At 46.1% G+C, this 27,500-nt stretch overlaps 1 protein-coding gene across 10 annotated transcripts in view; it reads right to left on the reverse strand.

The window, feature by feature from the left end:
- The window catches only part of Bru3 (bruno 3), a 535,780-nt gene that overhangs the window by 240,770 nt on the left and 267,510 nt on the right, over positions 1 to 27,500 (reverse strand). For 2 of the 10 annotated variants that reach the window (XM_070669966.1, XM_070669963.1), the window contains exon 1: positions 5,711 to 6,393. The exons of 4 other annotated variants lie outside the window; for them this stretch is intronic. The gene's annotated coding sequence lies outside the window, so the exon portion shown is untranslated. Of the gene's footprint in view, positions 1 to 5,710; positions 6,395 to 27,500 lie in introns of those variants that run through there. 4 more of the 10 variants (XM_070669983.1, XM_070669974.1, XM_070669978.1 and 1 more) reach the window with 4 other exon arrangements.

A 27,500-nucleotide genomic window follows, 5' to 3' on the forward strand; every position in this document is an offset into this window, starting at 1 on the left:
AGAGAAAGCGGAGGGGGCGGATAGAGGAACGGAAGTGAGAGAAGGAGAGTAAAAGGGAAAGAAAGAGAGGAAGAAAAAGAGCGCGCGACGTAAAAGACTTTTGATGTCGGACCCGCGCAATCTGGCCGCGTCTAGGAAGAGACGGAAGCGTGGTCGTTCGCTCGCGCGGGCGGAAGGAGGCGGACAGATTTGCAAGCCAGATTGAAATTTTGAAATTTAAATCTTGCCGGGACTTAAGCTTAAAAAGTCCGCGGCCTCTCGCGGGAGGAGAGATGAGGGCGGGCTAGGGGAGGGCGCGGATGTAGGTATTCGAGTGCGGGCAAGGTCTTGCTAATTGTCGGATAATTTCGTCGGAGCCGGAGAAATTCAGAGAGATCAAACGGTGCTTGACACGGCGCAAGCTCGGAACGTTCTGTTCCAGATTTATATGCATTGCGATGTATGAATCATGCTTTCCGTAGACGGCGAGCTTGATTAGGCGCCCGGGATATCGCGCTTAATTTTTCGCGATCGATATGCAAGCGCGTATTTCACCACCGAATTTTTTGCGCAATTATTAAACGCCGGCGAATAATGTAAGAGAAATTAAACGAACACTTCGTACGCAATTAACTTAATTGGTTTCTCAATGAACGGAGATGTTAAATAATAATTAAATTAAATAAAATAATTAGAATACGGTGGGCGAAAAAATTTTTACGTTCCCGCGCGCTGGACGTTTATTTCGTATTAATTGCATCCCTTTTAGTGCTACTGCGAGGGTGTGTCTATTCGCGACAAATAATGCCGCTTTCGTCCGTCCGTGATCTTTTGTCGCTCTCGTTGCTAATGTTAACAAACCGTGCTATTTTCTCCCCATTCGCCACCCCGGCCAAAAGTTTCACAGCCCACCTCCGTCAGTGTATTCGTGCGGTGGTAAAGTAACTCGTTACTTCACTTTGTTCTTTGAATTGGATAGTTTTCCATTAGCAATCATAACAACGTCCTTTGGCCCGTGCCTTGAGACTGATGGAGACGGCAAAGAGGGTGGCGACCGGCGTAACGGGGGTGAGTTTGTTTATTCAAGCCTTCGCGTTACCCTCTGAGCTACTGGCGGAGGAGGAGGTTAGCCTTGTTTTCCGTCCACGTAGTTCGTGTTAATTTCCATTTTTATTACAAAGTGAATTGCATTTCCCTTCCTCCGCCTCCTCCGCTCAACCCCACCTGATTATTACCTCTTGTTACACAATGAATTGGTGACTACGAACTAGCGTAACTTTGATAACTTACGTATCGAGGGACACGGTTGGACGCGAGCGTCGTGACACTTACCTGTAACAAAAATAAATAGCCATGTTAATTTATCGAGCGGCATTAATTAGTAAGATTAATATTCTACATATTATTCGACGCCCTGCTATGTCTTTCGTAAAATTTTATGGGAATATAAAAAAAGAATCTAGACGATAATGAAACGGTCCCTCGTTCCGGCATGACAATCTATGTCGTATTTTTTAACTAAATAGACTTATAAAAAAGGGAAAAAGATACGAGATACGAATAGCAACTTCCACGCGCGTTTAAGTTGACAGGGAGATTTATAAGTTTTGATGAACACTAAAAATCCCCGTGGTTCTTAGCAGCGGGACGCCTCGGGGCCGAGGAATATATAGGCCGTAAAGAGGAACCGTGAAATATCAATGCGTGATAGCGGCTCTCGCGAGCGCGCAGCGGTTTCCCGAACGGTACGACCGCGGAGGAACAATCGAGCGTAAACAACGATATTAGTAATAAAGGCGTGAGCACGATCGCGGGCGTCTTTCTTCCTCGCGGCGTTTATGAGCGCCGCGGTATCGAACTCCGGGTTCGATAATAAAAAGAATCTCGTATAACACGGAAGACGACGGCGATACTTACCTCGCGATTCCGGCGGACTCGCGGATTCTAAGAGCGCGATAAAGCGAATCAATTCCACTTGAGGACTGGCTTCCTCTTGCCCCGCGCGTTTACAAGCGTTCGCGAACGATTCGCACTTAAAAAAAAAGAAGAAGAAGAAGAAAGAAAGAAAAAAATATCGGAGTAGTTTCTTTCAACTTGAGTACGGATGCGAAACGTCTCATTCTTAAGCGGTGCGTGCATAAACGGGCATGGACGTTGATACGTCATTTTTGTATTTCAAGTAATACGCGGAGCGTGTCGCGAAGTGCGTTTGTCGTCCTCTCTGCGATTGCAGCTCTACTCGATTAGAACGCACGTGTGTTCTGGTGTCGAATACCAGGGTCTGCAGCGTTACGAGCCGGTAAGCGGCACCTATAAAGGCGCAAACATAACAGAGTATAATTCAGCCCGGTTCTAGTATCTATAGCGTCTGCTCCATTCTCTGGCATTGCAGCGTACAAGCCCCCTGTATCCTGTTGCAACGCACCAGCGTAATGCATTAGATCTGATTAGCTTTGTATAAGCCGCGTTATCAGAATTTACCGTCTGTATCTTCAGCCGCATCTCAATATGCGTGAACATAAAATATAGTCCCCCGCGAGATCGGTGTCTTATTGCCAGATATATCATAAATGTTTATTCATTTGCGTTTAAACATTGCAACGCGATAACGTCAAAGTATCGCGAATGCAGCCGATCCAAGTGAATATAATACGTAATCATCGTTAAACTCGTTGTTAAATAACGGCGATGCGTCTGTCGCAATTTATATAAAGAGCGACATTGTCAGCGTAACACCAGCAAACATATTTCAACGAATGCGCATTTTATGGCCTCGCTCCCTTTTTCCTCCGTTCTGAAGAAACAACGGAAGCGGGCTTCATTTATCTTGCTCGGAATCGCGTTGCATCTCGACAAATGTAACACCGCTGGGAGAATGCACCGTTGGATAAACTTTCGAAGGTATAACACCGCGCGGGGACAAACGCCGGGAGAGATGAAATGCCGGATGGGGAGTTTTATGCGCGCGATCAAAAAAGGCTGCTGGCGACCGTCGAGAAAACCGAGGAAATTGAGGAAATCGAAAATTCACCGGTGGCATTCGAAGGTTGTCGCTGCATCGGCGCGCGTTTGGCATATAGAGATACCGCGTCGGGAATGTGACGCGTAATTTCGGAGAGAATATAAATCGGCATAAATATATTACGCGTCGACGCGCGACTTTTCGCGGGTAACGAATGCACGGTCCAACGTAATTGAAAAAACGCTCGTTCGAGAAGAAAGCCACGGGGGCGGGGGGGAAGAGTTTTCAGAAGCGGAACCCACGATATGCGACGAACGCGGCGAGTGCTCCACCCTCGGGGGTGCGTTAAGAGTGTGCGTGATCGTATATGCCGTCGCGTCGGTCCTTTGAACGTAAATCTTTCCTTCCCCCGTGTCAATCGAAAGGACCCCAAGACGGAAATTACGGGACGCCGTTGCACGCAGCGCGCCAACTCGATAGGCATTTCCACGTCGGCGAAAAATACGTTACAAATCCAACTTTAACCTCCTCGGGATTCCGGTCACGTAGCCTCGTCCAAAGATATATATCGTATATCGCGCGCGGCGCGTCGAGTCCTTCTTCACGTACCTCACTTTCCAACCTCATTCCACATTCTTCGGTACGCTCCCCGCGAAGCTAATGTCACACGCTTCTGGAAAACTTATACGAGGCCGGTTCGCCCCCGTTAAACAACATTTAATGAATTTACCGTCGCTGACAGCCATTTCTGTTGGAAACTGGATCACGCGTGCGTGACGCGCGGTGTTAAAAGAAGGAAAAAAAAAATAATTCGTCGCATCTCGGTAAACAATGTCGCGCTGAAAATCACGCAAGACAAAGAAGGCAAAGTAATTTTTTTTTTTTCCTTTTGCTATTTTCGAACACCACTGTAAACATCAAAGATCGTTGTTTCGATATCGCAAAAAGAATCAGATCGTATGGCATGATGAACGTGACGTATGTTCTATACGCGGATTAACTCTACGAATAAAGTTTCACGGAACAGCGGTGTCGTCTTTCTGTTACTTTGTGCGCGATATCCGCGTGAAAAATTTTATTTGCTGAAAATGACAACACAACGCTTACTTTGGTAATAAATACACCTTTCGCGTTTCGAAATGGCACGACGTGGAAGTCTTTGAAATTTAATTCCCCTGTGCATAAAGCCCGCTCTGCTGCAACCGTGCATTGCATCGAGCACGAAATGCGCAAATATGGTTATTATTTTATTTTGGAATAGAAAATTTATCGTTTGAACACGTATTTTTGGGATATGTATCAAGTTATAAGAGGGCTGAAAGTTATACGTACAAAAACAGTTCTTTGCGTCGCGATAATTTTATATATTAATTTACTTTGTAAAATGCGAATAGATAGGCGGCGTAATTTATTTCCTTAATTTACGATACCCTGTAAAGCAGCGTATTTTCGAAACGTACTAAGCCGTTCGGAATGAAATGGCTTAATACTAGAAAACTATAGCATTCATATTTGGAGAACTTAATAGGTACGTGAATATGTACGAGAAGAGGATTCTGGTTCCTATGAAATTCGTTATTAATATATTCAAAACAGATATTGAACAAACGAATTCTACGAAATTCCATGCAAATGTATTCCAGACGGCGACTTGTAAATTTTTCATTTGCAGAAGAACCACGATAGATGACCTAGATATTCGCATAGCCTACTTTTTACTCTATTTTGACCTCGTTTATCCGTTCGATATTCGTTTTCGTTAGTAGCTTTAATAAGATCTTAAGTGGATTCAACATTTAACTTGATCTCGCACATTTCGTGCAAAATTAAAATATAATTCTACATATATATGTAAATATATTTTTACGTACGTATGTACGCGGGTATATTAACGTTCCAGCTGTTAACGCTGCAAAATTGTGCTACTTTCGCGCAAATGTAATACGTCGAGCGTATGTCAATAGTTTGGTTATAGTTAGAGAAACAGCATTCCGCGAATTGCAAGTAGAAGGTTCTACTCCTCCACCGACGTTCTAATAAATAAATGAAAAGTTCGGAACGGAAGTTTTTCGATAAACATCCCGCTCGTGAAAATAAACTTTATAAATGCGAGAGAGCCGCGGAAGAAATTCGAGAAAGGTAAACGTAATCGGTCCCGTTTCTTTAAACTCTCTTTAAACTACAGGTATCGCGCTTTCCGAAGTGATTGCGGCACCCAAGTGTCCACATGCTGCCTCTTATTTTTATTAGCGGACGGTCAATTAGTATCGCGACGCGATTTTTCGCGTCCCGTTCGCCACGATGCCAATTTCGAAGGCGCGCATCTCGCGAAACTTTACGGCGGCTGCATCCTCAAGTATCCCACCCCCTTTCGTATCGAGACCCGTTCACCCGTTAACGTAATTTGGCGACGCGATATCATCTGTTTAGACAGTCGCGTAGTAATGTATCCTTAAGCTCGCGATTACCGGCTTCGGGAGTCTCGTTCACGGCGGCGGCAACAGGTTACCAGCACGCGCCACTCGTCGACTTGTCGAGTCGACTACGGCCGCATCGCGCCCTGTGTGCGTGTGCCGCGCGCTCGATCGCGTGTCCCTCTTTCACTCGTTCTCACCTCCGCCTCCTCCCCCTTCTATCTATCTCTCTCTTTCGTTCTCTCACTCGTTCTCACTGCCATCCTGACCATCCGCAACCCTAGCCTCACGGTATCGCACTACATTCGCGACGTTGCGCGGGTATCTCGGTAATAGGATGTAACTTTAATCTGACCTATGATCCATAGACCGTTCTTCGAACAGAGCGTGGCGCCAAAACTCGGCTGCGTAACTGCGAATCGGTGTCGGAGCGCGATGCCCTAGATGCCGAGGCGTCGTCGGAAGTGTAGTCCCGCGTCGCACCCCCGTCGTCGCACAGGCACGTGTGTCGGCGACCACTTAGGCTGCCTTCCCAAGTGTTATCAATGAGAGCGCCCGCGCACTTGCGCGCGTGCCGTACGCATACGCGTGGACGACCGCGAAACCGCCCGCCGCTGCACCGTCGTCCCGGTCTTTTGCCTTTCGGGGACCTCTCGGTGCGTGGACGAACGCGCGTTGCGCGATCTCGGTGAACTTCAGTACACCTGCCGCCCGCGTTCTCGTACCCTTTCGTCTAGAAACCTCGTGGCACGTCGTCGATTTTTTTCTTTTTTTTAATCTCTGTCTCTGTCTTTGTGGTATCCCGGTATTTGTCGGTCACCGTAACAGGGAGACGTACGATGAGTAAACCAAGGCGGAAACCCTCGGGTGCTGCACGCGTTTCGAAACCACGCGCGAGAATCGCGCCCTCGCCGATGATTTACGGGCACGGGAGACGCGCGGTAAGGCTTCTCACCCTCGCAAGGCTTTTTGAAAACGCGATGCAAAGAAACACACGCTGCGCGCGGCGTGGCGTGGCGTGGCGGCGAGTCGGATGGCTGACTGGCGGAGAGCCGACAACTCTCGGTCGGTCTCGGCTCTTGGTCGTGGCCGTGGGGATCGCTGCTAGCTGGTAACGCGCGGGAGGGTGCTCGGCGGAGGGTAAGGGGTTGCAGAGGGGTGTCGGTGGCTGGGAACCCGGGTGGTAGGGCAGCGACGGCGATGGTGAACGGGGGTGCCTACGTACGTCGAGGGAGGGAGAGGACGAGACTACGTAGGGAACGGAGACGGAGGCGCGAAAGGGAAAGAGATAACGCCGCGGCGGATGGGAGGAGGGAAGAGATCGCGCGGATGGTTACCGCGTGGGGTTGCGGGAGAGAATTCGCCTCGCGACGGAGATACGCGCTGGAGGAAGACGGCGCGAGTCGTAGCGGTTCGAAAGGGGTTGCCCACCCGACGTGTAGCCAAGTAGCAACAGGCGGCAGCCGTTCTCTCTCTTCTTCGTGGATGCCGGCGAGAGCCGTGCACCACGTTCCTCGTCGGCGGCTGGCGCCGTTGCCGTCGACGCTCTGACGTCACGGCGTCGTGACGTAGGCGTGGTCACGGATGCGCACTAACACCTCGCCTGTCACCGTTGTCATAGTGACTGCTTCGCCGATGCCCGCGTTTCGCTGCCGCCCTCGCGTCACCCCGCGCTCCGCGTTCAACCCCACTTTCCTCGCGCGCCCAGCAACCATCCACCCCCGTTCTCGCAACCCCTCTTGCTCTCGGTACGCGTCCTCGTTCTCCCTGCGCGAGAGTGGCGCTCTTTGCCTACGTCCGATATACGCCGACGGCGTATACAAGCTGTAAGAGTGAGAGAGAGATAGCGGTCGAGCGACGACGAGCGAAACGAAGAGAGAATCGCGAAGGGTGGAAAGAGAGAGATAGAAGAGACAGAAAGAGAGAGAAGAGAAAAGCGAGAGTAGGATGAAAGGCAGAGGGATAGCGGGCGCGCGAGCGTGTACACGCGCGTGTGGTGTATATACGTGCGTTGTCACGGTAACCGTGCCTCAAAACAAGCCTGCGCGTTTTTCAATTCGAATGCACTCCCTGGGAAGAGATGAGGTTATAATGAAGTCCCTGCCTCTCCCTTCTGCTCACCTCTACTCCCCTGCTCGACTACTCGCCCGCTCGCTCGCCTGCTACTTGCCTTCGTCGTTGCGTAACGCACACCGTCGTGTCTCACTATGCTTCCCTGTCAGTATCCATCGTCGAAGAAAGGAGAGAGAAACAGAGAAAGTAGATATTACAACTCTTTATTGATAATGCAAATTTTTTTTTCTCGATTACAATGGAGATTACGCAACGATTATTTTCGATCCCTTCGATGGCCTTCGACAGATTCCGATCCATCATTTATTTTTTATTTTTTTTTTCTTTTTTTTTATCTTGTTACTCCGGGCAGGATCAACAGCTGATTGAAACTGCATAATTCGGTTCTTCGCAATCAATTTCACATTCCTGGAGAAATCAGACCAAAACAAGCTGCACGATCGGCCGTGGTAGTTATCACCGGATCGCGTATTGATTGCGGCAATTTTGTACGCCACGATGGTTATTATGCGTTGGGAAACATAGCACATCACGGCTCACGCATTATGAACATCGACACGATCAAATTCCGAGTAAAGCGTCTGTCCTATGGCTTGATCCGAACTCAACCATTAGGCATGCCGCGGCGTTATATGTATCTGGGACTAATGAGATTTCCATGTACGGTGCATGAATTGCTTTGGATGCATTCGCATACAGGATGGACCATTTCTGTATGTCGATAACATACTGCTCTTCTCCGCCCACGAGGGTTTAGGGACCGAGAGACATACCTTATTAATGGACTTACCGTCCTGGCAACTGCGACGCATTGTAAAGTTACGCATGTTAATTATTGCAAGTAGGTAAGCTCTAAGCCGACCCGACGTTGCGCTTTCAGCGGCTCGTCATGAGAACTTATGCGCGGGCAATTTTGTTGTTTCGCTTTTTAAGAAAATTGTCGCCGTCGAAATGAGGAAGTACTTGGGCACTTTGTGGGTATAGTCGCGATATTGATCTCCTGGTTAATTACGATATTCTCCTCGTCAAAGAAAATTCTTGCCGCAAACGGAAAGAAAAAGAAAAAGAAAAAAATTAAAAAAAAAAGAATGGAGCAATTTGCGATGATAAAGAAACAGAAAGGTTACAGAATCGATTCTTCTTGCTTCTTGGGAAACTTGAGAACGGGGGGAGGAAGCTAGAATTTTACCTCCGGCATAAATAGGTTCTTAATTATCTTTAATTCGCACCAAATCGAGCTTGCAGGCGTGACGAGCAGCGCGACGCACGGTGTCATTAACGAAATAATGGGAATTAATTTTGATTAGTGCTTCGTTTCGGCGAATCAATCGCGCTCTCGGGAAAGCGATTCAATTCCGCCATTATGGATTCCAATGAACAGGCCGCGTACATGCAATAATTTAATTCCGAAACCCAGCCTTTGTGACAGAATCCGCACGCGTATTCGAAATCAACGCTTCCCAGAGATACAAGCAAATGCGGGATTTTCTGTAACTTCCCAACAATCGTATTCGTATTAGATTAGGAATCATCTCTGAATACGTTAAATGCGATTATTGTAAGATACATGAATAATTAAAATTAAAATTCTAACGATACAGCGCGAAGAGAAAATGGAAAAATAAATCGGACGTACTATGAAATAAAAAAATAAAAAAAAATATTAATTAAATTAAAAAAATATATAAAATTATTACGCTATTCATTAAATGGAATCAGTATTCCTGCAAAGCGTTTCCCTGAATAGCGGTAAAATCAAAAAATCAAAGCGATTTGCTGGAAGATGCCAAGCGATAATAAAAAAAAAAAACAAATTATATTATATATACTATATAGAAATATTACATAATAAACGTTGCTACGCGTTATAGATGATGCATGTTTAAATTAAACATTTAATTGCTTCTTTTGAAGTTGCTTTTGATCCTCTTGCATTTTGCGCTGGCGAAATTATATCTCGAAAGTATTAGAATACATCCCACTCGCGCCGCTCGGTCGAGTGAGTATTTCCTGCGTTAATAGGATCCCATGGCAACAGAGATGAGTATTCCTCGGTATGCTTCCACCCTTCGCCGCCCTTCGAGCCCTCTGCCTCCCTTACCCTCGACCTAATTATGTTTATGCCACGTGACCTCCTTCTCTCAGAGGGACGATAGGCGGGACATACCTCGTCGTGCTCGCGCGTCCACAAATTACGTTACAAAGGAACCCTAATTAGTTGCATAATTGTAACATTAGTCGAGCAAGCTCGCAGTAAAAATGTCTATTAAATTAAGGACTCTAAGATGCGGCTTGCGCCGGCTCGTTATAAAGCGAGTCTAGCTACACACACGCCTACGTTCCACTTCGCTATGGAATTCGAGCGATCGCGCTCAAATGCGATCCGATCGCCGGATGTAGCCGCGTAATCAAGGACCAAATATACACTTCGAGCCGCATCCTCGCAATGCTGCTTTCGCAACGTGCTTTTGATTTTATCACTGAAAAAGATTAAGGCTTCGCCCGTGATTGCGTCACTTAAAAGTGCGATGCGTATGAAAGAAAATTAATAAATTTAATATTTTTATACCACGATACGCGGAAGACGTTCAGTTAATGATTCAAGACGATTAAATCCGAGACGCAACGTTCGAGAAATTCTTTTACAAAGGCCGCGTCTATTCTAATCTCTCTGAGATGCGGCGGGGGAGGGGCGGGAGGGATGGGAATGAGAGATGGTAATTACGATGTAACGATTGCCGGCGTGCTCAGTCGTGTACATCCGCACGTAATACGAATACGGAGCCCGGAACCGTCTCGCGGACTCTTGGCGGAATATAGAGCCCTTCGTGCTTCTCAAAGCGGTTTCATAACGCAGAAAAAGCGGGAAAATACACGATTGCGCGTACATGAAATTGAGTTTAAAAATGTTTGATGTTGATTGTAGGTAATTCAATCAGAGTGTAGCGAGTAATGAGACGGAAGCGGGGTTAAAATCCAGCTCGCTCGGGCAAATGTTCGCTCGCCCACCCGCCGTCCCTTCGCCCTCCGCCGCGCTCCCAATCCGCGCTATCTCGGCCGTACCCTACCGCGCTCTTACCGCGCACCCATCTACCCCTCCCCTCCTCGATCCCCGACTTTCCGCTCTCAAGTTCGTTCCGTGAATATGAATTAAGTTGATACGATTTGGAGCACGCGGATGCGAGAGTAGGTAAGCAAGAACCATTATATCAAGGCAAATTGTCCAGCGGCGGTTTGTCTGAAATGGATCAGAGTGCAGCGTACCGGAAAGAAGGGGCATGCGGCTTTATTTCGAGGCTACCGAGCGGCCTATTCCCCATCGGTGATTACGGCCCATACAAAACAGCCGGCGCGACACGAGCTTTTTTCCACTTACTTTCGCAGACCGATAGGGTGTCGTTTATTTTCCGATTGTCAAAAAAATTATTTGTACATTACTAGATCGTCAGAATATTTTTTTTTAGCTCACTCCTCGTACTTGAGCATTTAATTAGGGAACATTTCGAGCGTTTCAGCGAGTCTTTTTCTTCCGCAGGCGTGAAATAACGTTTGTGTTCTTACGTGACGGGCCGGCGAAATGACTGCGAAGAAAATGAAAGTAAAACTGAAAAAAAAAAAAAAATATATATATATATATATAAAAAAAAATATTTAAAAATACGAGAACCGACATTTCCAGCAGTTTTCATCCTGTCACCGGGCATTGTTTTTCGTAAATGAAACTTCGTCGTGACGGTAACCACGATGGTGCAGACAGTCTCGTATCCTCGATAGGTGCGAAGGGTGGTCGGGTGGGTGGTACCGGGGAGAGGAAGAGGAACACCGTGTCGCGGAATGACGGTGGAAGCTGCTGGGAAATACCCGAGCAATCCTCGCGCAGTTTCGCGGTAACGTCGTAACATTGTTTCATATGGGCGCATTGTTTACGACTCCATACGCGATGCAATAAAGGGGTAGTCCCTCCCTCCCCCCCGTTCCGATACGCAGATATATCCGCCTCGCCATTTAGAACCTACTGGACCCGTTCGTGCGCGACATGGTTTTGCAGCTGTGCGACGCGACTACCGCCACAATCGCATCTCGCTTCGATTCACCCTCTTTTTCTCCCTCGCTCTCTTCCTCTGGAACGCGAGGCAAGCGTGGACGTGATGCAGAAACGAGATAACAGACGAAGAGCCGGCTGAATCGCTTTCGGTTTTCACGGTGCGAAGTTTTATGAATCCGAAGACAACGGCGCGTTTCATGATCCGCCCGCGCATTCGACCGAATTCGATCGAGCTGAATCTACTGTACTTTCGCGAAAGGTAATACCGGCGCTCGCCGGTCGTCCGTTAATGCTAATCGCGCGCAAAGACAATGCCCGCTCGAAATTATATTAACATCGTTGAGTTTTTAACGAGAGCCGAACGCCGCCGCCGTGGCTCTTCGCGAACGCGAATTTCGTACGCGAGGATGCGTCCCCGAACATATAGCAGGGTGTCGAACGCCCGATATCGAGTGTCAGCCCCGTCGAAGCGGAAGGAACTGTAGCGTCATCGTCGAAAATTAATGAACCCTTCCGTCGTGCCGTGGGACGTCGAACGAGCGGTGCGAGAACGGCGCATTCCGTTCCTCATGACTGACGGACGTGCAATCACGGGAATGACAGCCGACTCGCACGCTCGCTTCGGATACTTTCGCATTTTTATCCACGGGAATTTTAATTCTCTTCTTTTTCTTCTTTTTTTTCAGATTGCACCGACTTTGAAAATCGCGGCGTCGGACTGCGAAAAGAAATGAGGCGTCCGCACGAGATTTTCGATGCCGGAGATACGCACGATCGAATCACCGAGTGACACAGTTTCCTTCAAGGTCGCTTACGATACGTGGTAAGTATTTGGCACCTTTTAACTCGTCCCCTTAACATCCACCGATTGCCTGTTCCGTCGGTTTCTTATTTCTTTTTCATTTTTCTTTTTCCCTGCCTTCCTTCACCGCGGGCGCTTTCATCTTTTACCGCTATCGCTTGTCATCGGATATAGCACGATTGGGAATACGTATCTGCATCGGAAAGTCGTCCGCATGCCAGTTATACGACCGTCTCGAATTTCAATTTTTAGGTGGACAGAATGTCTCCGTTATTGGCAGTCAAGATGCTCGCGACTGATCGTCGTCGTCCCGGGAGATCGTATGAGAAGCTTTTGTGCAGCTGTTCGCACTGTAAAGTCGCGAGCGACTCATAAACGTAATCGATCGTCGCGCGGCTCGCGTTGATCGCGGTGGAAAAAAAAAAAAAGAAAAAAAAAATGGAGGAATTTTACAAGTTTAAGAGACGGTTACGAGCGCGCGGATAATCGGATAATACATTCACTTGGGGAGCGTTACCGCGCTCGTTTTATCGCATCGACGGCGCGCCGTGATTTCGAGGGATGATTAAAATTTATTTCTATTAGAAAAAAATTTATTAGAAAGTCAAGACGATATCGCGGATATGTAATAACGATTCGTCCGTTTATTGCCACCCTCGGTGTTCGCGGCACCCATCACTTTGTAATTTATCGGGATATTAATTTTTGTAACGCTCAGTCGGACCGTTTCGTTTTATCTTCCGGTTTCATTGTTCACGCAAATGATACGGGGAATCGATTGGAGTATTTTTTTTTTTTCTTAAATCGTTACCGCTGGCTTCGAATTGTTCTTTTGCCTAATCACGAAACCGGACGGAAGTGGAAGAGCAGCTCGAACAACGGGAGGGAAAGAGGAATGAGAGGCCCGGTCGTTATTCCGGTACGGTTGAACTTAATTCTGTAACTCGATCGGCCACACCGGATGAAATGTACCGCCGGTTCTTCCCGGTAAACCCCATTACCTCCTCGAACGACCGCGGATGCTCGTCAGGACTGAGTTACGAGAGACAAGATCGTGGCGGAGAAAAGAGGAGGCGGGAGAGAGAGAGAGAAAGGAAAGGCGGCGTACAAGCGGGTTAAACTGAAAGAGAGGAGAGTGCAAAGAAACACGGGCACGGCGGAGGGTGCCGAGTACCGAGTCGGAGGGCGAAGGGAAGCGGTTACCTTGAAACAGACCTGTTGGGAAAGGAATAGCACGGACCGCGGAAAATGAAATCCCCTTCGGTCCTTGCTCGGCGTAAAGGGAGAGGTTTGCCTCGTCTATGGCACGACATCGGCATCGGATTAGCGTAAAATCGAAGGGCGCTGACTTGGTCGCTCGTAAATTGGCTACAAAGTTTGGAGAGAGTAAGAGAGAGGAGGGAGAGGAGGCACGAAGAAGGCAGTAGCGCGCGGTGGCGGCTGTGTCGGGGCGGTGAGGCACAAAGGGAATCGATTTTGCGTGAATCGCGATCCGCGCGCCCACCAGCCGGCTTTCTCTCCTTTCTTTTTTCCTTTCCTCTTCTTTTCTACCCCTTTGCTACCACGCGCCATTTTGTCTTCCCGAATCTGTGACCATCAGCATGCAAAGTGGATAAAGTTTCTAGACTACACTTTCCGTAGACCCTTTCTTTACTCTCTTCCGATTCCTATACCCGGGCGCCTTCGCCCTTTACCGACCCCGGACCTCGTCGGCGTCCCGTATCGCGCCGACCGTATCCCAGATTGTTTCTCCGCACCTACGAATATCTGCACCGCGCTCCGTATTCTTCGTCTTTGTGTTTCCGCCCCTTCTCTCCTTTCATTTTCCTATTTTTTCTTTTTTTTTCGCAAGAGTCTTACTTTTTGCTATCTCTCGTACTTCGTTACTCGTCCATCAATGCCTCGTACAAGTTATTCTGAATATGTATATGTATATTAAGTTTCACGTTTACCGATCTTCTAATTTTTCTATTATCTTTATTATTCTTGGCCGTTTCCGTTTTATCTACTCCTATCTTATCTTAAAAAATTAATTAACTGTTAATTATTGAGCTTATTGAACTAATTAAAAAGTTAATTCATGCGTCACCCACCAATTTTGTAAGATAGGAGACGAGAGTAACGAGTAGATAGTCGCGGGAGGCGCGGGGGGAGGCGGGGTGGCGGGGGTGAGCGAGCGCGAGCCTACGTGACTCGCGCTAGGTATATTCCCCCACCACTCCCACTCTCGCTCTGTCCTTCTCCAGCGGTCGCGCGAGCATACACGTATGTACTACGCACTGAACGGCAAGCACGTGTGTCGGTACCGGAAATAATTCGCATTTGCGTTCAACGAAAATCGTCCGGCACGGGGACTACCTTCTTCTCCGCATTCTCTGTGTAAGGAGAGCACGTGCGACTACGTCTCCTCTCCTCGAAGTAAGATATATCCATACGCGAAGTAATCTTTTTATTTCGGAAGTGTTGCGTAGACACGTGCAGCTTCAATTAATCATCCGGGCTTTTTGTTTGCAGGTAAGCAGTGCGAGGACGAATCTGCGAGGAAGCTGGTCATCCTGACGGGAGGTCTGAGAGGAGGAGGAGGCCCAGGAAGGGTATCCTGCCCCGGCGGAGCAACCCCAGAGTAAGCATCAATTTTTCATCGGAATAAAACGTTTTAGATTTTTGATAAAGTTCTTTTACTATTTTATTTAATTAAATTTAATATCTACAAAATAATTTCTCAATTTATCTGTTTCAGAGCAAGAGAAACTCCGCTGCTTCGCATCGTTTAGTGAAAAAAAGAGTCGTACGCCGATATTAGTCAATACACGAACCGCAGCCGGTTCGTCGGTCGCCTCGGGAGTTCCGAAAAGTGTGCGGGCGTTTTTTCTTACGATTAATTTTTCACGGGAATGCGTTTCGCGAGTTTCCAGTGCGCGGAAGGATGGCTCGTCACGTCCCATCTGAGCGGATGAGCAGGCCTGGGAGGCACATGCATCGGCGGAGCAACTCTTAGGTAAGGATAAATTTATTTAATAAAATCTTTGTTAAATAAAAAATTCTACTTTTTTTTCTTTAATTAATTTTATAAATAATTTACATGTCTACATTGATATTATTCTTTTTCTGTTACAGCCACCGGCAGAACTCAACAACTCCGCTGTATGCAGATTGGTAAGTCAGTAACCTGTTTTCTAATCAGAATTTTTTTTATGTTACAGCAGCGTCGAAAATTAACGCGCGACAATGTTTAGTAATTCTCGCGAATTTTAAAATCACGGTCGGGATATTCGCGAGTGACTTGTGCGCGGCGCGGAAGGATGACTCGTCACGTCCCATCTGAGAGGAGGAGCAGGCTCAGGAAGGGCATCATACATCGGCGGAGCAACTTATAAGTAAATATAAATTTTTCTCTTTTAAAAAATCTTTATAAAAATAAAGATTTACCTTTACTTTAATTTATCTTAATACTAAAATGTCTACATTAATTTTATTTTATGTTACAGCCACCGGCAGGATCTTACAACTTCATTGAATCTCGTGCTGATTGGTGAGTCGCAACATTTTTTTCTTTTCGTAAATTATAATATGTGTCTCCCAAAAAATAACTCACGTAGCGCGCGCATAATTTTTTCCGGTTTCTATATAAAATTAATGTTACGAATCTTCTTACAACGGTATAAAAAAAAATTACATTGTCCTGTATCGCGTCGACTGTAGCCCAGATTGTTTCTCCACACCTACGAATATCTGCACCGCGCTCGGTATTTTCCATCTTCGTGTTTCCGCCCACTCTCTCTCTCCTTTCATTCTCCATTCTCTTTTCTTTTCTTTTTTTTTCTTTTTTTTTTTACAAGAAGGTCCTACTTTCCGCCATTCCCATGCTCCCGCCCATGGGCGATCTTTTCGAATCGAGTGATTTTACGGCGCACCAATGCACTGTACCAGCTATTCTGAATATATAGATCTTCTTGCGATCATCTCGAGTCGAAGCTTATTCCCGGGGACGTAAAATTTCCGACGTACAAAGTACGATTCCGGGATATATAGAAATGAGTATCCCGTATCCAATTTGGAAACATACTTTTCGAAGACAATAAAAATATCCGATATCCGCGAATACATTTTATATTTTACGAAATCACTTTTTGACTGCCACGCCGATTATGTCGATTCTGCTCGTTACGGTCTTATAGACACGCGATAACGTGCCATCCGTTTAATTAGGCAGGTAATTATTTTTAACCTCATTTATCGTCCCTCAAAAATTATTAACTAACGCAGAGATTTATTAATCGATTAAACTGGCTTATAATACGTTTCTTAGAACGCCGAATAATAATCAAATCGTAAAAAAAAAAATGATAGGTATTGTTCTTTCCTCGGGGCGTTTTAAGATTTACGGCCACACATTTTTAGTCATGGTTTCTAACTGGGCAGTTAAACGACAAATTTATCACAAGCCACTGGGCTCGATGATACTTGAAATTTACTATACGGCACGAGTGCCGGGGGGCGTGACGACGCTACGATGCTTTGAAAGACCTTTTACGTCATATTGGAAACGGTGCAAAGTTTCCAGGCTTACGCGTTACCCGAAATGCTTTTCCGGATCACTTATTCTTAACTACAGAAAGTATACTTGGGGAAAATGTCGTACCGTCCGGATCACGACGACGGAGTACCATAGTCGGCAAATTTTACAGTTTTTCACGTCATATACATCGGCTATATACACTCCATTAAAACGCTAATCAAGCACGCCACTCGGTCGAAATATCGCGCATTATCATTAAAAAGAATTATGGTTTACAAAAAAAAAAAAATAAAGAAAGAAAGAAAGAGAGTAGTAACACAAGTATAAAATAATATTAAAGCGAGGATTCGCGTAATTCTTTTAAGAAATTAATTTGTACGAAACGGAAAAAAGATTCGGGTTATTAGAATATTTTTGAGGCTCGCTCGAGCAGGAGTTTTATAACGACGACGATTCGGGAGCTTGAAAGTTACGAATAAACTCCTCGAGTGTTTTATTTTAGAGAAAGTAGCCTCGAGCCTCGCCGAGCGCATAAAAAACGTAAACAGATGGCTTGGGCAGCGAGATTCCGAGAACTCGGCGCTTCCGAGAACTCGGTGCGAGATGGACAACGGTTAGTCAGCGTTGCTGTCTCGCTTTCTCTTTCGTTCCGTCCTTCTCCCTCTAACGTCCGAAATCTTAAGAAGGACACACTTCAGTCTAGTTGCGGAGTCTCGGGCGCGCGGTCGTCAGTTAATCGCTCCGCAATTACGCGAATTTTTTTACCGCGAATAAAGTATTCCCGCATCCGACTAAGCGTCGACCTCGTCGAGTCGAGGACGGGCAATCGTTTTTTGCAAACCTTAGCTACGCCACTCGTCGTTTCGTACTTAATTTCGTGCTTGGAAAAAATACTTCGGAACGACAAGGTTACGTAGCGAGAGCAGCGCGCGCGAAGCGTCCGGCGTCGCGCTCCGCTTCGGGAGTTTCCGATCCGGGAGCTCCCATTACTATTTTCTTCGGTAGGTTCCGGTAACCGCCACTGTCCGAGAGAGAGATCCGCGTCGCGTCGCGTCCGTCTGTCTTCGTCGCGGCCGTGATTCTCATTCCATTTTGAGGAAATAAATTTGGAAATACGCGAGTGAAATAAAGTGCGCGGGGAACATTTCGTCAGCGGCCTGTCTCGTTCGCTGCATGGATTAAGGACTCTGTCGTTCATTCCGCCGACGAGGACTGAAAGACTGGCGATCCAAAAGATGACGTGGACCTCGCTGGACGCCGCTCACTCCTGCCGAGATCGAGGACGACCGGAAGGAAGACCCGGCGCCGGCGAAAATAACGCTACGAATACCGTAAATACAAATTTTACACAGCAAAATAAATCGTTCGTGACGCGTGATTTTAATTGTAAAAAAAAAAAATCGCCGCGACGATCCACCGTCGTTCTCGCAGTGACGCGCCCGTACGACCGTACCGATATCTAATTCGATCTCATTCGCGAAATAATGCGATCCGCCCGTACGCGCGAAACTGAAGGGAAAGGAGAAAGACAGAACGAGAGACAAGCGGGGACGTCGACGCGTATAACGCGCCGCGGTACGCCGGTAAAATTTCAACGTCTTGTTCCATCCCCTCGAATGTGTTTCCCGGCGTAACTTAGCGCGCGAGGTCATAATTAATCGCGGAATTCGCCTGAGCGAGGTTATCCTTGATGCGATCCAAATGATACACAGCCTCGGGGAGAAATTAGAGCGGGCGAGATGAACCGATACACCCAACCGCAACGGCGGGCGTTGAGCGACAGTAGTCACCCTCGCGCTGAAAGCATTCGTTTATTACGCTTGCATGACTAATTGTTTATTTATTCCCGATGATTTGATATCGCGTTGTGTAATGGCCATTTGACAGATGCTTTGACAGATGGCTCGCCGTAACTCGCGAATTAAATAATGTAGAACAAAATGTGATTGACTTTCAGCATGCCGACGATATCGCGCTTCGCGAAATAATTATTCGTATATTCCCTTGGAATTATCGCCGCATTTTTCCCTTCGTTTATTTTAACGACGGCGTCGCCGCGCGACGTGTCACGGCGCCGAGAGAATTTTTCTTAACGATTTCTTATATGCTTCGACCGCGAGGCGCCGGTTGATATACGCGAACGATTTTTCACCGCGCTCCATCGCTCGTGAAAATGTTTAGATCGCAACGCGTTACTAAGGCACGCTTGATTCGTCTCGAATCATCTGTCTCCGCGCGAGGAATACTATGTTTAATTAGCCCCGCCGTTAAAAATATTTCTGTTACGCGCGCCTGCACTAAACGGCACAAAAGTAGATTGCGTCGGATACGCCGTGCAACCGTTGATCGGGGGCCCAGTGTAAATGTCCCTGTGAAATATTTACACGTATTTGCGCCGAGTTGCGTTAAATATTTAATTTTCTCCTTACGCTTTTGCGATTATTAAAATTAATAATTCCATTGAAATCCTCGCAAATATTTGCCGAATTTTCCACGCCGGCGTATCCAATATTAACTCGTGATCCGCGTTAATACCGAAATTCGAGGTTTTCACCTAACTAACCGTTAACCGAACGCGTTACACGGCTCGTCTTCCCATATAGTCGCCGATAGGCTTTCCCACCCGAACGCCGACGGGGATCGAAATTTCTTTGGCCCTCCGCCGGAAATTCCGGGCGCACCGAGCGCCCGGGCGTAGTGCGTCAAGGCGCGTGATCCTCTTAGCTGTAGTTCGCGCGTAATCTACGCTCCAAAGTCGCTCTCAATCAGCGCTACGCAGCTTATAATTCAATACATCGAACCCTTATCCGAACGGCGTAACTTCCGCCCATCTGCGCGCTTTCGTCCTCGACCTATGTCCCGAAATCTCACGCGGACGGCATACCGGCGGCGCGAATCCGCTCGGGATCTCGAGAAGAATAAAAGAAATAATTGAAAGAGAAATATTGATAATTATAAAAATAAGTACGCGTGCTCGTGCTCTTTGCCTATTCGCGATTTTATTTCGACGATAAGAGACGGGCCTCGAGTAGCCCCGTTACGAACGTCGAGAAAGGGATGAACGGAGCCTTCCATCGACGTTGCGCCGCTTAGACCGTAATTGAATAACGTGTCTCGAGGTACCAACTGGGATCTGGATACAGTGATATAGTAGGATACGACCTTCATCCTCGCCCTCCCTTTCTTCCTCGACGACTTCAATCTTTTCCTACGCTCTTTTTTGTTCCCACGCAATGCTTGCGCACCCGTTCGGTCCGATACGCGATGAAAGATCGCTCGGTGGATAAGTTCCGTATCGTTTCAAGCTAGATCCTCGGTGAGTTTAGTTCGTAATCGCTCGTCCCTTTTCACAGTCGGTCGTCCCTTATTTCTATATCTCTAGAAGATCGATCGAAATAGTAGGCCGCGTGCACGCGTTTCCGCTGCGACACCCTTGCCCTCGTTTCCGATAATTCAAATAGCAGGATGCACGATTTTAGGTGCATGATTAAAGGTATCGAGTCACCTCCGGTATTTTAAAATACTCCGTCCACCGGGAAATTTATTTTGCGCGTTTAATTAAATCTTTTTACGAACGCAATGTGACTTTGTTTGAAAATAAAAAAATTAATATATAAAAAAAAAAAAAAAAAAATGATAACGCAAGATCTAATGCACGGTCTGTGTAGCTTTTCGTTAAGGTGCATTTCGTGCGCGAATATACAGCGGCGCGGTATAAGAGGAAACCGCCGTATACATGTCACAGCGGATACTGACACGTTGTTTACGTTATACGAGCCCGCACAGATATTGCGTCAAGTTGAACGCGCCAAAGTTTTCTCGCAGTATCCATCCTCCGTCGTGGAAATAGACCGAGGGGGCGAGACACGGGCCGGGGAGGATGTGAGAATCGCGAAAGGGTCGATTCGCGCGGCGGCGGCGAGAAAAGAAGGGAAGGTAGGTGCGCGGACGACGAAGCTGGAAGCGAGGACGCGGCAAAGGTACACGAAGGCCCTACGTACGTTCGCGCTCGTTACGAACTTCGTAGGACGACGACGTGCATGCGTGTTATTACGTACCGGGACTTAACCATAAGCTTTCAAGTCAAACATCGCCCGCTGAGGCGCGTCGCGCGATAACACCCCCCAAGTTTTAAATTACTTTCCGGACACGTGGCGCACGTGACTGCGGCTATTTGTAATACACCCACCCGGAAGCCGCGAGGGTCCTGCTTCGCGAGCGTGTTACGCGATAATTATTAATCCGCGTTAGGCTTGTAAAAAGGAGGCGCGCGATTGCGATTATTAGATTTTTATCGTTGGGGGAAAAAACGTTAGGGGTCGAAAAAGCATTTCGCGGTGACAAGCGGACGGGTGCTAGTCGCTTGCAACGTGTCGTACGATTCGCTCGTTTTATTTAAGTTTATTTGCATCCTCGGTGCGGTCGGCATACGTGTTGTCGCATTAGCGATCCGGTTGTACAGAAAACATAATCACTCGACACCCGGCGAAGCGTGTCATTCGCCCTGTTATTCGATTTCACGGTGACGCGTGATTCTCCATAAATGTCATCCGCCATCAAAGTGCGCTCCCGCGCGGGGGAGGGTCTTCTAATGAAATTCAAAAACTTTAATGTATTTCACTTAGAGCCATCAATATTAGCCTATACCGGGAAGAGGGATGAATATACGGTGCGACGAAGTACTTCGTAAGTACGACGTCGCATCTCGACCTCCTTGAGTTCGATATTGGAATATGATGTAGCTGTCAACTTCACCTCGAATAATAATCTTTTTTTTTTCCGACGGGATATTTACAAAAAAAAAATGGGGGAAAAAAAATGGGGGGAAAAAAAAGGTATCGGCTGTACAGCTGCGGAATTGACCATTAAGCACAATTAAATTTTCGTTGAAAATGCCGTTCCGACAAACAAGATTTTATTGACTTTTAATCGTTATATGCGAAGCGCAAAGATAATTGGCAATATTTTGCGTTAACATCGGTATTTCGACCATGCCTATCGATATTGCTTTAATCGTCGGCGCATTTATAAAACGAGGATGAATAACTCGATCTACGTTAATTATATCTATAGTATTCGCTGAAAAGAATAGTTAAAAAAAAAAAAAAAAAAATTATATGTATATATACCCGCGTGGAAATTGATTTTCATCGTTACCTAATGATTAATTAGCCAATTCGTAATTCATCTCGTGGCCGTCTAGCAAAACTGCCCAGCAGTGAGCCAAAAATGTAACCCTCGAAACGTGTTAGGTAGGAGATAATTATTTCTAATTAATAACGAGCTATAAAAACTACTCTAAATATTTTTCGCCGCGTAACTATTCTATTGCGCTTCCTTACTTATTTTAACGCGCGCCGGGCCCGATGACCGTCGCGGTAGTGTTGCGTGTGCTAACATCTGGCCAGCAGTTTCGCGTTCTAAGAATCCTAGCTCGCAAGGTGGAGGACGCGCGGGCAGCGGACGGTAAGAACCGGTTCGTCCAGCGAATTCGGCAGTCGAGCGAGCGTCGCGACCATCGCGATAGTGTTAGTACATTCGTGTGTCAACATCTGGCCGGCAGTTTCGCGTTCTAAGAATCCAAGCTCGCTAGGTAGGTGGAGGACGCGCGGGCAGCGGACGGCGAGAACCGGTTCGCTCGCCGAATTCGACAGTCAAGTGTTGCTTAAGATTATCGGCCGGCAGGTCCTCGCATTCCGAGTTCGCATGTTGGTGGAAGCGCGGGCAGCGGAAGACGAGAACCTGTTCTCCCGGCGATTTCGGCAGTCGAGCGAGCTTTGCGTAGGTCAGCACAAAACAGTAAACAAGTACGCGACAAAAAACGTTTAGAGATATGTTTAGAAACACGGTCCGCGCTGGACAGTAACGGGACGACCGATAATAGACAGATTTTATTTCTTCTTTTTTTTTTTTTAAATGACTTCTCTTTATGAAGACAGTCACTAAATATAACTTTCTTGTAATTTATGGCGAGGACTAATGCTTGTCGCTTGTTAAGAAATATATTTAATTTGCGCGATCTAATAATTAGCTGCGAAATCAGATTAGGTAGATAAATTTCCACTCGGATATGTATATGTATGATTGCGCTCCCACCAAAGCGACGCGGCACGCGCTCGTCCGCCAGGTTTAAATTACATTTCGCCTCGCTTCTTCCGAAGATACATTTTATAAATGAACGACGCGAGAGAGAGAGAGAGTGAGAGTCGGCTGTACTTTATTGGAAATATTCACTTTGAACCCCCGTACCCCTGTAAGCCAATTTTAGCGAACGAATGGAAGAGAGCGGGGATAAAATTTGGCCGATTACTGCCGTATGATTGAAAAATTCTCTGCTTTGCGCGAGGAATACTATGTTTAATTGGCGCTATCGTTTAAAATATTTCTGTTATGCGCGCTTGCACTAACGGCACAGAAGGGGATTGCGTAGGATTCGTCGTCCACCGTCGATCGGGCCCAATGTAAATGTCCCTGTGAAATATTCGCACGTATTTACCGCCGAGTTGCGTTAAATATTAATTTTTCTTGCGCCCTGCGATTATTAAAATTGATCGAAGAATAAAAAATAACTAACGCCCGAATTTAATGACGCGCGCCGCGTAATCTCTAGTCGTATGTAAATTAAGGCGGGTGCTTCTTTTTAAAATAGAACGCGACGGTGAAAAACGGCGGGGTGTCGGCTCCAATTTTCGTTGGTAATAATACCGGTAATAGCGCCAATATGTCAAGTCCGTCTTTCTTTCCGCTCGCACGAGATTCGCACGCGGATGCTTATGAGATGCAAGGACACGCCGACATTACTTACGCAATATCACGGGGGGAAAAAAAAAAGGAGCATTTTTTTTTCCCTCGGAATAAAGCTTGCGACGCGCCGATCTGCTCCTGTTTTTCGACGGCCCCGGCTGGCGGCATTAATTCAGGTTCTGTTTATCACGTCGCATTATTTATCCGCGACAAGTAAAAATGCACGAGCTCCTGACCGAAAGACACCGTGAATATTTTAAAGGTTCGACTCGTATACATCATCCGGCTTTTCGCGCGGAAGGGCTTGTTTCCGAATGTCCGGATAGTAGAATGCACGAATTTTAGATGGATGATAAAAGATGTTGAGTCATCTTCGGTATTTTGAAATATTATGCGCAGCCTTTAAGCTAGTTTTAAAGTCGTGTGATTTTTTTTTCGGAAAGTCGACCCCTCGGTAATGATTTGCGGAGTACTTTAGGGTGAATGGCAAAGATCCTATTTATCCTCTTGATCAACGAGCGGTGCGCTAATCCCTTTATACTATTTCACTAGGAAATATATCGCGGTACGTAAGGAAAATTTAAATTGCCCACCGTCACGGGGCCATTGCTTGTTGCTCGTCGCCGATGCGGCCGATGGTCGACGTGATGTGAGATTGGGGACAAATCGTTGGTGGAGGCGAAAAGGGACGGCGGGGGCGGCACTCTAAAAGGCTTCGAGTGAATATTTAATGAATAGAGCGGAACGTCCTAAGATATTTAAAGAAAACCGCGCTTTGTACGTGGCTCATTACTGAATTCCAAATATTCTTCCGTGCTATTACAAGCGTATGTAATTTGTAAAATTACCGAGTGAACCGAGACGTGAATATCCCTTGATTATTTATCAGTAAAACACTCTTATTTAGGGAGGGAAAATTACTGTTTTAGTATATTGCCGTGGGTATATAACGGACGGGGAAAAGAGTACAAAGGAAGTTGTGTAATTGAATAATATATATCTACAATTTTCTTCGCCGAAGGAAGAGAGGAGTCGCCGTATGTAATTTTATGCCATTAAAGAATTGAACAAGTGCTATCATGATAATAATATTAAATAACGTTAAACAACGTTATTATTGCAATGAAACCTATGTAAAATTGATGAAATTGCTTAGTTAAAATTATGCACATTCTTACAAAATTATTTTTATACGGAATAACATGTTTGTCGGTTGCTTATGCAGCATCACGAATTATAATTAAAATTACGTACGACGACGTACGACGGCGTGACCGACAAATTACTTTGATTTGCGCCGTGATTCTTGCGCCGACATAGCTCCGCGTTCTCCCAACCCCGCGTGTCTCAGTGGCTAAGATGGCAAAGTTCCCGATCCGGAAGTGATCCTAACGAGAAGCTCCTCCTCTGTTATTTCTCCTCGCGCCGTTCCCCTTTTTCCTTCTCCAGAAAATGGTATTTAATCGGTGACAAATCACGGATTCGCTTTATGTAATTGGTCATCTCGCGCGGATGAAGTATTGTTGCAATTTTCGCGCGATCCTCGAAAGCGAGGGGAAATTCGTTAACATCTGGTCCTGGCGATAGTGTTAATTATAATTGTACGATATTTTTTTTTAATGTACCGAGACGGGCGGAGCGATAATTAAAATATGACGAAGCATAGATTCCCGGCGGCGCGATTGACGAGAAAATATAATTTCCACGTAAAACCCGCAGACTTCGCGCCGGAGGTGACGTCACATCGGGCTCGTTGAACAATCGGTAGGATAGTGTTTCCGTGGCACGTGCTATCGCGCCTTGATACCGTTAGCAGAGCACCTTTGCTAGTGTAAACTCCAGTGAGCGGCCAGAAACCGCAGAAACCGCCACACATAACTTAAGCAGTTGAGTATAGTACACAGAGGAGTGATAGCCGGGAATCTCGGCGCGGAGCAACTTGGTCGCGTCTCAGTAAGCACGTCCATAATCGTTTACGTTTATAGCCGTCGTATATCTGCCCGGGATAATTATCTTCCGAACGTAGCCTTCGAATTTTGCTATACGAAGAGCAGTATGTAACGTCGTTTAAATTTATCTGGTTGATACCGCGATCTTAAAGCGCACTTTGCGCGTTTATTTTTTTCGCGAGTTAATTTGTTTTATATATTTTTAATTTTTTTTTATTTTCCAATTTGTCGTACTCGCAGAGGTGCTCGAAATCAAATATATTAAATAAACGATAAACGCAAGTGGCGTACGTGTCGTCGCGGGAGATCGAGGAGAGGGCGGGAAATTGAGCGTGATGCCGCGCGGAGCGTAGGCGCGAAATTATTACGTCATTGCATAAATGCATGGGCCACGGGGAAGGGAAGTGGGGCGTGGATCGAGCACTTTGTCGGGGTCCCTTAAAATATGGAGGTACCGCTTGCGTTTTCTTGGTCCTTCGAGGATAAGGAGAGAAGGAGTCCTTACATATTGCGTCGGCACTGCATAAATGCATGTTATTCATGCAGCGCATTCGTTGGGCTTCAACCCTCCAGTTTTCAGTTTCTCTCTCTTCCTTTTGTCCTTATTTGTTCCTCATCCGTCTCCCTCCCGATCTCCCTCTCTCTTTCTGACGTTCCCTCTGCTTTAGTCGCGCGCCTCCGAGTTACGTAAGCACCAATGTACAATTCATTAGTTATGTAACGTCCAGTACCTACGTATACATTCGTCGCAGTAAGAAAACTTGAATACCGCCCTTTCACTTGCAGGCAGGCGGACAAACCACGACCTGCACTTAAGCGATTGAACGCACCCATTGTGGCTTTTTCGAGCGAAACGGGGACCCGCTGTACCGCGAAACGTATCTCGCAAGTCCATTTTGTAGAAGAAGCACTGGCGCGTAATCGTCGTTAAATTTAAGTGAATTCGGTGGACATGTTGATAAGAAAGAGATTATAAAATACGCGTCGCTGAAAACCAACAATTATCCGTCCGCACTTTTTGCTAATTAAAAAAAAATAATTCACGTCTCGTACATTTAAAATTACATCGTTTCGCTATAGACAGAGATGTTCCACAAATATTATCTTTTTTTTTTAAATCTTTTAAAATAATTTTTTTTTTTTTTTTTGGAGTACTGCGAGCTCTGCGAACGTTTCGGCATTAAAAAAGTAGATAAAATATACAACATGAAAATACATTATATTTCGCTTTCAATTTCGCAAACGCGCCGTTTTAAAGCAACATATTACAAGCGGTCTCCGTACTATTACACACTTTGATTAATCCCCCGTGACGTTTATACAAATCAAATGGAATTTGAAACATCAGTATTACGCTAAATACATTTCCTTCGTAATGGATGTTTCATTTACGGCGCACTTACGTGATGTATTATACAAATTAAATACAGTATTTTGTTACATTACCAGCGCGATAAATTACGCTACTCCCGCATGATTAATAGGCGCATATTTCACGAAGTTTATCTCCCGCAATTTTCTTGCCAAATAAAAAGGCGGGATCTCGGGGCAAAATACATCAGCATCGATAACGTCGTGTGATTAGCGTGAATATCAATGAGCAGCCGAGCGGAAATCAAGCCGCGGCGGGCCTTCATCGTTCGCCGGATGCGGTTTGATGAATCTTGTTCATTCCTCAACATCAACGTCATGTTTTCAGTACCTCCTCCCGAGACCCGGCTTCAGATCTCAATCGTGCGTTAATCAAAATTTTGCAAAAGTATAAAACTTATATTAAATTAAAAATTCTAATTTAATCTCTCGAGTTTTTTTTTTTTTTTTTCTTACCCGCGACATTCAGGATGTTCCAGGCAAAGTTTTTAATTTTAACAGCCAATTATTCAAAATCTAAAAGTCTGCAAAATTCGTTGGTAAATTTTTGACAATAAATACGAGTAGGATTTTTGCTAACTTTGTAGCGAATAAACACGATTAAGGCTTTAATTGCTTTATGAAGTTGTTTATTAAATATTC

This window comes from Cardiocondyla obscurior, linkage group LG20 (genome assembly GCF_019399895.1).
Source record: "Cardiocondyla obscurior isolate alpha-2009 linkage group LG20, Cobs3.1, whole genome shotgun sequence".
Lineage (NCBI taxonomy): Eukaryota > Metazoa > Arthropoda > Insecta > Hymenoptera > Formicidae > Cardiocondyla > Cardiocondyla obscurior.